General features: G+C 37.3%; 1 pseudogene; it reads right to left on the minus strand.

The window, feature by feature from the left end:
* Positions 1 to 11,006: 11,006 nt before the first annotated feature.
* Positions 11,007 to 11,104, minus strand: LOC112745548 (small nucleolar RNA R71; annotated as a pseudogene).
* Positions 11,105 to 12,270: the final 1,166 nt, after the last annotated feature.

A 12,270-nucleotide genomic window follows, 5' to 3' on the forward strand; every position in this document is an offset into this window, starting at 1 on the left:
AAACAGGAAGGTAGAAGATGAATTGAGTTGATATAGATCTCAAATAGAAGGGTAAAATGCTTTGAGAAGTAAACAGAAAGGGTGCTTAATTTGCAGCAAAATAAAAGATGGTTGAAGATCTCAGGGGTGGAAGAGACTAGATAACAAGTCTAGATCTCAAATCCTTCCTTGATCCAACAAGAACAATTGCAAAAGAAGTAAAAAAAAGCAAATTGTAGAGAGAGTAGAAGATGAAGCAGTAAAGTAAACAGAAATGGAAATTCAATTATGCAGAGAAAGTAAACAAGAGATCTCAAGGTGAGATTGAAACATAAGTTCTTCAATTCTTCACCCAAGATCCAAAGCAAGAAAATTAAAGAGTGCTCAAGCAAGAACGAGGAAGAAGAGAGATCAATTCTCCTTCCCAATTCTCTAAGATCTAAATTCAAAAAGTAAAAGCTCAAAATGAAAATGAAAATTAAAAGGAAAATTCAAAGTAAAGTCTAGAGGTCCTAATTACATCAAACTAACTCCTATTTATACACTTTCTATTCTTGGATATTGGAATTTGGATGGGCTTTTAAAATGGTGAAGATTTGAATTTAATTGGATTTTTGATTGATTTTTCAGCCCATGAAGAATTTGCTTCAAGGGGGATGCTCAGCTCAAGTGGGGAGCTGAGCATTGATGCTTAGTGTGAGGACCCTTTGTAGCGTGCAATTGTTGGGGGAAGCATTAGGGGAATGCTCAGCTCACAAAGTAAGCTGAGCATCGGTGCCTTGGTGAAAAATTGTTGCGCGCTGCCCTCCCTGGACCGTGTCAAGATGCGCGCTCCACTCCCCCTGGCCCGTGTCAAAGTGCTTGTGAGATGTACCAAGGGTAGCGCTCAGCTCTCCAAGTGAGCTGAGCCTTGGTGCTCACAAGGAGGGGTCCTTGGTTCGAAACTTGATGAGTGCATGCGCTGGAGCTTTTCCTTGGTTTTCTTGTGGTGCCTTGCTCCTTGCTTCCTCTAGGTGCTGAGTTCGAATCCTGGATGATGCATTTGGGCATTTTTGGCTTATTTCCTCTTGTGATTAGCGCTCCCCTAACCCCCTTTGGTCATGGGTTCAAATCTTGGAAAATGCACTTGTCAAACAATTTCCTTGAATTTATTTGGATGCATGCCCGATAATGCTCACTTGGTGAGCTGAGCTTGGTCTTTCCTTTCCTTGTTTCTTGGCCTCATATTGTGCTCAGCTCACAAAGTGAGCAGAGCATTGTGCCTTGGTTCCTTGAGAGAAAATGTAGCGCTCCCTTGGTGAGCATGGTGCTCTTGGAGTGAGCTTCATGGTTTTCCTTCATTGTTGCGCCACACTTCTTCCTTCCTTGGCCACACTTTTTCTTCCTTGGGCCACGCTTCTTAGGCCACGCTTTCTTCTTTTCTTCTTTTTTTCACCTACAATTAATCAAAACAACCAATCAAAGTATCACCAAATTCACAAGGTTTATAAATCATAAAAAATCAATGAAATTTAGCTTAAACCTCATGATTTAGTATCAATTAAATGGTGGTTGTTTGATTTAAAGAGGTAATGCATTTCCATTCTAAATTACTTACTTAGAATGTAAGAAAGTGCATAAAACCAAATAAAAATAAAGAAAAAGGCTAGTAAAACTAGGCTAAGATGACTTGTCATCAGAAGGGAAAAGAAGAAAAGAAATGGAGAGAAGAGAAGAAAAGAAGAGTGTGAAGGGCAGGGGAGGTCACGCGTATGCAGAAGGTCACGTGTACGTGTGAATGGGAGAAAGGGAAGCTGATGTGTACGTGTCTGGAAAGTGTATGCATGACAGGGGAAAGAGAAGCTGACACGTACGCGTGTGTCAGAATTGTGCTAGATGCACAGTTTTCGCATCTTTCTTGCGCAACTCTCTGTCTAGACTGTGCGATGGCACAGTGCCCGAACGATCCTGGCACACCACGATTCTCTTCAGAATGGAGGGTCACGCGTACGCGTGGGTCAAGTGTACGCATGAGGGGACTTTTAGTTTTTGTTTGAGAAATCATAATATGGGGACAAGACTCCCCTACCCACTATTTGTAGTTCTAAAAACTAGCCAAAATTCAAACTTACTAAAATCCTTAACTCTTTTTGAAAATTTTTTCAACAAATATTCGATTAGGCAATTCAAGCAAAGATAAAATTCAAACAAGGATGAGATTCAAAACAACTAACCTACAACTTAAGGCATAAATCTAAACAAACAAGCTAACACATAAGGCAATATATATAAGAGTAATATAAAGAGAGAAAAATACCTAACAATGGCAACTCAATTCATTCATCAACTATGTATATAAGAAAATGGAAAGAGTTTACCATGGTGGGGTGTCTCCTACCTAACACTTTTATTTAAAGTCCTTAAGTTGGATATTTTGGGAAGCTCTAATCAAGGAGGCTTGTGCTTGAATTCATCCTTGAACTTCCACCAATGCTTGGACTTCCATTGATTGTCAGAATTTCCAACCAAAAGGACCGAACTTTGATGAAGTTCCACACAAGTCAAGAGCTCCCAAAATTGATCCTCATCTTGTAATCTGGGATCCCATACTTTGTTTTCACACCCGTCTTCAAGTTGATTATGGCAATTCCCTCCAGGTGTCAAGCACATAGAATTCTCATATAAGTACCCAAACATCCTCCTAGACCTATTAAATTTAGCAACCCTCCAACCATTGCATTTAATCTTTGAAGTATCAACCATGATGAGCCTTGATTTGCAATGCTAACCACTAACCATCCTTCTCTTACACTTCATTCCACAAAGCCCCATAAGTTGACCATCCGTTTCAAGAAAACTAAATTCAAGTGGGACAATAAAGCTAAGGGATATAATTTTACCCAATCAAATGGAGGATTAGATGACGACCTAGGTAGAGAAGTTTCCAATAATCTTGACAAAGCATATTCCACTCCCGTCCATCCTTTTCGAAGGACTTCTACCACTTGACGAGATTCTTCAATCTCCAACTCTTTCCATGCTTCCTCAAATTCAAATTCTTCGTCACCAATATCTTCTAGCTCTTCCCCATCACTTAAATCATACCTCAGAGGTTGCATAAGATCTACGTCAACACCCATTTCAAATTCAACGGGGGAAGGTTCAACAAGATCATCAAAGGGATTGGTAAGTGTGGACAAAAAATTATTAATGATGGAATCCATTTCTTGATCAATTCCCCTCAATTTTCCAACCACTTCCTTAATACCAATGATCTCGACTTCCTCCTCTTGTTGCGATTCTAGCTTCAACTCCCTTTCTTCTCCTTGAAGCTCCAAGTTCCCCTTTTTATTATGATCCTCAATTAATCCTCCACATTCAACAATGGAACTGTCTTGGATACTTGAGCACAATGATGCCCAATGGCTCACCGCTTCGATTAGGCTAGCCACGAATTCCCATTGCTTTTGTAGACGAGTGTAAAGTTCTTATTGTTCTTGTATGAGGGGTTGTAACTTCGTTTAGTGGAGGGTGTGACGAAAAAGAGGGCTCATTGTTTGGAAAAAAAGTTTTATAATTAGAAGGTGGTTCACGTTGGTGAATATTTTGAGGTGGTGTATATGGTATTGGTGGTTCTTGGAAGTATTGATGTTGGAATGGTGGTGGCTCTAGGTATGGTTCATATGGTTATTGGTATGGAGGATATGGGTTAGGATCATATGGATTTGAATGGTGGTATGGGGCTTGTGAGTAAGGTTGTTGAAGGCTATGTTGAGGAGGGGTTTATATGCATATGGTGGTTGTGGTTGATAACCACAAGAAGGTCCACCACATCCATTAGGTTGGTATGCATTAGGAGTTGAATTGTACCCATAAGAAACAGAAGGAGGTTGCTGCCAAGAAGAGTGTCTATAAGATTGAGACTACTCCAACCATTGATTTTTAAATCCTTGATACAAACTCTCATTGAAGTTCCTATTTCTATTTCCTACAACGTAGTTTGAACCAAACTCAGCCAAAGGGATGAGAATTCAAAGTAACAAGAGAAAATAAAAACAAAAGCTAGTAAGAAATAAAGAAAACAACTCCTAAAACTAGCAAGAACGAACAAAGAAACAAAAAGCAAATATATTCACAATATTCATATATGAACAATAACCAATAACAAGCATACATTGCAATTCCTCGGCAACGGCGTGACGTGTGCGAGAAAATCATGCTGGTTAGGAATTTCTCTTGTAGAAAGAAGAATTTCGTTGTAAGCATAGCTCCAAACTAACAAACAACCCTCGCAATCAAATTAAAATTATGGTTTTGTCACAATTAACAAACCCCAAATAAGAATTAACCGGAGTATTTGGACTACGGGTCGTCTCCCTAGGAACCAATGGAGTGCATGCGTATTGGCTATGATGGGGTAAAAAGGGGATTTTGTTTATGAGATGGCAAAAAAGTAAATTGAGCGAGTAAGTAAGGAAATCAAAATAAAGAACTCTTGGCTAAGACTTGGGTACTTGAGATCACAATCTTAGTTAACACCAATTATTGACAATTGTGAGAGGCCAACCCATTAAGTCTACTTCTCGAAGCCTTAAGTACGTAACATTTACTCCTAGACTGGAAGTATGTCAAATAGGCCTAATCACATCCACCCATAAGTCCTAACCTCCCTACCAATTGGCTTAGTAGTGGGTTAGCGTCAATAAGCTTCAAATTGATCACATAGGGTTTTCAAATTACCAAATCCATTGTATCCAAAAATTCAAGATCACTCAAGTCCCTTGGCCTAGACCAAGAGTTGATAAAACTACTCAAGAACTAAAGAGAGCATTTTATCGAATACTTAGAGTGCAATAAAAGTTGACATCATAAATTGCAAAGATACTAAAATCTACCACTATTAATTGCAAGAAAAGTGAGGTCACAACTCAATTCATCAATTAAAGAAACATCAACATCAAAATTGCATTAAATGTAAACAAATCCAACATGAGTCATCATCACAAACGAGAGCAAATTGAGAAACTAGCATAAAAACTAAGAGGATCAAGGTGTAGAAATGAGAAATTATGGAAGAAACAAGATGAGATCAAGTAATTAAACATGAAATTAAAATATTCTAACCTAATCCTAACCTAATTCTAGAGAGAAGAGGGAGCTTCTCTCTCTAGAAAACTAACTAAAGTCTCATGTTGGCTAAACTAATTGTCCCCCTTTGCTTGGACTTCAATTCTGCATGAAATACACTCAGAAACAAGTTGGATTTGGGCCTGTGCAGCTCAGAAATCGCCACCAGCATTTTGCCTTCAAGTGGGCCACGTGAGAGTATCGGCGCGTGCGCGCCATGTGCGCGTGCGCGTCGCTGGCAAATTCTCAACCCGCGCGGACGCGGCATGTACGCGAGCGCGTCCATAGGCGGAATCACTTTTGTGCGTGCGCGCCTGGTGCGCGTGTGCGTCCTTTGGTGCATTCCCAATCTTTGTTTCTCCATGCATTCTTCCTTTTTGTATGCTTTTCTCCTCATTTCTTCCATCCAATACTTGCCTTACGAACCTGAAATCACTCATCAAACACGTCAAGGCATCGAATGGACTTATAGTGAATTAAAATCACCAATTTATGGCCTAAAAAGCATGTTTTTACACTTAAGCAAAAGTCAAGGGAGAATTACAAAACCATGCTATTTCATTGAATAAATGCGAGAAAAAGTGACAAAATCCCCCAAAATAAGCACAAGATAAATCACGAAATCGGGGTTTATCATGGCGCCAAAAACTTGACGTGAAGGTTTACCATCGGTTTAGAATTTTCAGACAAAAATAATCTCGTCGAAGTATAGATCTAAACCAACAAACAACCTTCAATCAAAGTTAAATTTTGGTTGTCACAAGTTCAACCCAATAAAAATAATCGAGGGTATTACTCCCGGGTCGTTCTCCCTAGGAATTACGACCGAGTACTCAATTATTGGTCATGAGGTCAAGTGGGTTGATGATAAGACGAGAAATTAAATGGCTAGAAATTTAAATGACAAGAAAGTAAATCAAACAACTAAAGATAACAATTACTAAAGAGACATTCATGGCAAGGATTGAGAATCAAGATCTTCTATCCTAGTCATCAATTATAATGCAATAATTACCAAGAGTTAAGCCTATTACATTATCTTCGCATCGGAAGAAAGTCAAATATGCCTAGTCAACCCCAATCCATAACTAATGTCAATGGAAACAAGATTAACTAACAACTCTAGATCACCAATATAAATTGGGTATTAATGACTCAAGATTACCAAGTTTCTCTTTCCAAGCCAAGAATGCTCAAAATTCTACTCTAATTCTAAGCCAAGCATTTTATCAAATACTTGGTGTGCATAGAAAGAAAAACATATTAAATTATAAAAATAATAAAATCTACTACTACCAAATGTAAGAAAATAACAACAATAACTCAAACAAACATCAAAGAAACATAAAACATCAAATTGCATTAAATAAAATTAAGACTAACAAGAGTTCATGAACATAAAAAGTGACCAAAATAAGAAATTATCAAGAGAACTAAGAGAATCAAACTACTAGAGCATGGAAATAAAAATGAAACTACACTAAAATAAGAACCAAAGAGAGAAATTAAAGAGAAAAATAAACTAAGAACACTAATTCTAGAGAGAAGAGAGAGCTTTTCTTTCTAGAAAACTACCTTAAACATGTTTCTATACTACTTTAATTGCTCTCTCTTGTTTCTTCTTGAATTTGGCCTTAAATACTTCAGAATTGAGTTGGATTTGGGCTTGGATGAGCTCAGAAATTGCCCCCAGCGTGTTCCTTTAATGAGTTCACATGACAAGTGTAACGCGTACGCGTGGGTCACGCATACGGTGGCCTGGCGAATTTCCTTCCTCACGCATATGCATGGCCTTGAATCCACGAAATCCTTATTTTTCATGAATTCTGCATCTTACATGCTTTTTCTTCACTTCTTTGATCCAATCCTTGCCTCTTAAACATGAAATTACTAACAAATACATCAAGGCATTGAGTAGAATCAAAGTTAATTAAATTTAGCAAATTAAGGGCCTAAAAAGCATGTTTTTACTCTTAAGTACAAATTAGGAGCAATTCACAAAACCATACTATTTTATTGAATACATGTGGGATAAGTTGATAAAATCCACTAAATTCAGTAAAAGATAAATCCAAAAATTGGGGTTTCTTACTCCTCTAATCACATATAATTAGCAATAAAATATTGCACAAGATGATGACAAGCAAGGTTGTTGCTGGATTCTATCACTTGAAGGTGATGGAAGGGGAAAAGGGGGAAGTTAAGGTACTCCTACTGGTGGATGAAGTGTAGCATATTTTGGAAGAGTTCCATCAGGTCTTCGAGGAACCCACCAACTTACCCTTAACTAAAGAGATCAACCACCAAATCACTCTTGAACCTAGAGCAGAGCTAGTGAATGTACGACCCTACAAATACCCTCATTTTTAGAAGGAATAAATGGTTAGACTGATGGCTGAAATGCTAGAATCAGGGGTTATTCAAGGGAGCCAAAGTGCTTTCAATAGCTTTGTACTGTTGATAAAAAAAGATGGTAGCTAGAGATTTTTTGTGGATTATCGCACTTTGAATATGATAATAGTGAAGGATAAATTCCTAATCCCCTCAATAGAAGAGATATTAGATGAGTTATTTGTTGTGTCATATTTTTCTAAGATCGATCTATGGTCTGGATATCATCAAATTCGCATGAGTGAGGAGGCTATTCCTATGACAACTTTCTGAATACATGAGGGACACTATGAGTTTGTTGTGATGCCATTTGGCTTCACAAATGCACCTTCTATGTTCAAAGCGACAATGAACCACATTTTTTAATGGTACCTGTGCAAGTTTATTGTAGTGTTTTTCGATGTTATTCTCATCTACAACAAATCATGGGATGAGCATCTCTCTCACTAAACTACTTCCCTCATAATCCTAGCCTAGAATCAGTTCTTTTTCAAGAAATCTAAATGCCACTTTGGTCATACCCAGGTCGACTATTTTGGACATATCGTGAGTTTCCAAGGGGTTAGCGTTGATCCCTCTATGATTGAAGCTAATTTGGCTTGGCAATGGCGAACACTCTGAAACAATTACAAGGATTTTTAGGGCTGACCAGGTACTACCAAAAATTTGTTCCAACAGGGGCATCCTCTTGCATATTTTAGCAAGAAGCTCAATTAGAAACTACGCATCTCATCTGTTTACATGAGAGAACTCTATGTTATCACTCAAGCAGTGGAAAAGTGGTGACACTATCTATTTGGAAGATGGTTTTAATAAAACTAATTACCATGGACTTAGGGAACTTATGACGTAGGTCATCTAAACCCTAGAACAATAGTACTATCTCTATAAGTTGCTAGGCTATGAGTTTGAGATAGAATACTGACCTGGAAAACTAAATCAGGTAGCTGACACACTGTCTAAGCTTCCCATTGAGGAAGTTATTGTTGAGCTGATAACTCTGACCACAATTCAATAATCAATTTGGTCAGTACTACACGATGCAAGGGAATATTATCCAGCTACAAGGGAATTATTTGATCAATTTTAACAGGGAAAGTTAAATTCGGATTATATAATGCGGGATTGAGTCCTATTGATGCATATGCATCTTTAGTTATTTTTTCTTTAGATTTTCATTCAATAAGCTAATTATTCTTGTTTAATAAGCAATAATTTCATGATTTAGTGAGCATCACTTTGAGTTATTTTGAATTCTTTTACTACAGGAGATTTTGAAAGAAAGTTAGCAAAGATCAAGGAAGAAGAGAGGTTAGCAACTAAAACACTAACGAGCAGGGAAAGGATGGAGCAAACAGATGAGCTTCTAGAACAAACAGAAAGATCCCTGGAACAAATAAAGAGCTCTCTGGACTAAGCATGCGAAAGTTTAAGGCCCTGGAATGTTGAAGAAAGCCATGCATTATACGCAAGAACCACGTGTATAACGCACCAACAAAATACACCTTCTAGTGGCCCAAGAAAGCCATCTGTTATATGCATGGATGGTGCGTATAATGTACCAACAAAATGCACCTTCTAGTGGCAAACCAAGACCATACATATAACACATGAGCCTTGCATATAATGCAAGCCGTCTTTCCTTTAATCCATACGTATAATACATGGGCCTATGCATATAACACATGGCTCACAGAGGCCAAGAATTCTCAATTAAAAGCCCACACGTATAACCTAGGAAGCATGCGTATAACACATGACATTGGCCCAACACCTACGGCTTTGGATCCTTCACCAATCATTCACTAATCTTTCAATTATTCATGCATTAAATTAGATGATTCAAGATTAGCACAAGCCCATGAGATCAAGCCTTGTTTGTCAATTATGAAGATAATCACTTATGGTTTAATTTGAGGGGGGAAAACCATTTGAGAAGAATTAATTAGATTTGATTTGATTTGATTTTGTTTCTTTTGGAATTAGTTTGAATTCTAAATTAGTTTCTAGGGTTAGTATTTAAAGGAAAAGAGACACACATGTGACCTCTTCCTTCATCCGTTTTTGAATTCATTGTTTTTTATTTTCAAGCACACTATAAGTTACTAATATCCTCTATTAAGATTATGAGCTCTATTAGTCTAATGGTCTAATGTTATAGATTTTCTATTTTTGATTAATACATTGATGTTTTCTTAAGAAAAAAGTTTTCGTTCTTTATCACAAGGATTTGAATGTATTGGAAAGTAATTCTAATTTGACTTGAATTATCTTATTAGCTTGAAAAAGTTAATTATTGGAATTAAACTTGAAAATGTTTTATCAAGATTCTTTAAGTTTTAAAGCTGGACTTGATAAGTGACATTGAATCAACTAGGCTTAGTTCTTAAGAATTGTGTGGCGTTAAATCAGTGAACATACCTCACCTCTTATCATAATCAATTGATCAAGGAATTGACAATTTATTAAGAAAAGATGAATTAAATTACCATGGGATAGGGATTTGGTTATTTATAATTTGTCATAGATATATCTTGCATGATCAAAATAGAGAGTGAAAAGCATTCCTCCTGAATTTTTAACAACTCTAAAACCTTAACTCTTTTAATCATATTACTTTGTCAACTGTTTACAACTCTCTTTTGTTTAATTCACTATTTTGATGCAAATTGCCTCTAAAACCCTAGTTTTTAATTGTCTAACTAGAATAATCGATTGACCATTGCTTGCTTAGTCCGTTAATCCTCGTGGGAATGATAACCCACTCCCATGGTATTACTTGATACGACTCAGTGCACTTGCAGATAGTTTAGAAATAATCCATCAAGTTTTTGACGCTGTTGCTGAAGATTAATTGAGATTAACAACAAATCGGTTAATTGAATACCTAGATTAGACCTTTATTTTGCTGTTTTTCATTTTTTACCTCACTAGGATTTTTCTTCATTTTGACATAGGGAATTCCAATTTGTTTTCTTGTTGTTGGTGTGTTTATGCAAGACAATCAAGAAGAAGAGCTTCTCCAATTTGATCCTGAAATTAAACTAACCCTTTGGCGATTGAGGAAGCAAGTTAGAAACTAGAGGATAGTAGAAGAAATTGAAGAGGAGCTAGAAAACACAATGGTAGACAACAATCCTGACCATAATAATCCCAATGCTAGGAGGACTCTTGAGTCTTTTGCCAAACCCACTCCTGGAAATTGTGTAAGTAGCATGGTAGCACCAACTGTGGAGGAAAATAACTTTGAACTGAAGCCTCAACGCATCTCTTTGGTGCAAAAAAATTGCAAACTCAGTGGGAGTCCTCAAGAAGATCCTAATCTGCACATATTCAGCTTCCTCCAGATATGTGACACAGTCAAATCTAATGGCGTCTTCCCTAAAGCTTATCGATTGAGGTTGTTCCCATTCTCTGTAAGGGATCGGGCCAAGCAGTGGCTCTAAAGTCAACTAAAGGAAAGTATAGCAACATGTGATGATTTGCTTGATAAATTCTTAACCAAATTCTTTCCTCCATAGAAGTTAGCAAAGCTGAGACATGATATCCAAAACTTAATACAGAAAGATGGAGAATTCCTTTATGAAGTCTGGAAGAGGTACAAGGAAATTGTAACACTGTATCACCTTAAGCCTTACCTCTAACCATAAAACAAAGGGCGACAAAGTACCACGACAGTTCTAAAGCTCATACAATAGTATATAATCAAGAAATATAATACGCTAGAAGCTCGATGAAGGAATAAAAGCTCAAAGATGTAGAAAATAGAGATACAAAAGCACGAAGCTTTCTCACATAGTAACTAAAGCATAAAGGTAAGAAAAAGGAATTATAGATAAAAGATAAACAAGGTATATATATAAGACAAATACAACCGAGTTTTTGAAAGTTAAAACAGATACATCATGTCTGTCAAAGCTTAAGCCTCTAAGGCAACAATTACGATCATCAAAACCGAGAGAATAACTACAGTAAAATAAACAAAAGGCAAAAAGTGAGCCATCATCTGCTTTGTCACCATCTGCAAACTCAATGAAGTGGGTCGTGACCTGCATCTGAAAAACAACAACAACATATGATATGAGAACTGGAGGTTCTCAGTATGGTAATAGTGCCTAATAGAGAAGATATAAGGTTCCGAAGAGCCAAATGCAATCCTAGAACTTCCCACATCCATAAGATTCAAACTTAGAAACATTTTTATAAAAATTTCATAAAGGGTTATGTAAACTTAAGGATTTTCTAAGATAACAGATCATCGCTATCCCACAGTATTCGCCAACCTATCCTACATGCGATCCCATCGCCACCACCTACCAAACCTCCTCAATTCCAGCAGAAAACACAAATAGAGCAAGCAAGTAAAACACAAGTAATATCCATTACAGTAGGTAATTCAACTAGCAATTAAACATGTTATACAAGTTGGCACGATACAAGTAAACAAAGCAAACAAACACATAAGAATGCATATGTTGAATGCGTGTCTTATTGGCCATGATATCACTTGTTGGTTCAACTTCCAACCCCACACATCCCCTTGGGATGTTGCCTTTCAGTCACGAATAATTGGTACCCCAGGGATATAGTGCCAGCACAGTCTTGTGACTCGATAGGATGCGAGCGGGATACTCTGCCTCAAACCTCACATCTAAACGTAAGCAGGATTAACTATCGTCCTTACGCCAGCGCTGCAATTTCGACAACCGGGATTAAACACCATCCTTGCGAGGCGCATAGCGACTTATCAATCAAAGCACATCAGTAATATAGTATTTCAGTCACAATAATCAC

The sequence above is a fragment of the Arachis hypogaea genome, chromosome 14 (assembly GCF_003086295.3).
Source record: "Arachis hypogaea cultivar Tifrunner chromosome 14, arahy.Tifrunner.gnm2.J5K5, whole genome shotgun sequence".
Taxonomy (NCBI): domain Eukaryota; kingdom Viridiplantae; phylum Streptophyta; class Magnoliopsida; order Fabales; family Fabaceae; genus Arachis; species Arachis hypogaea.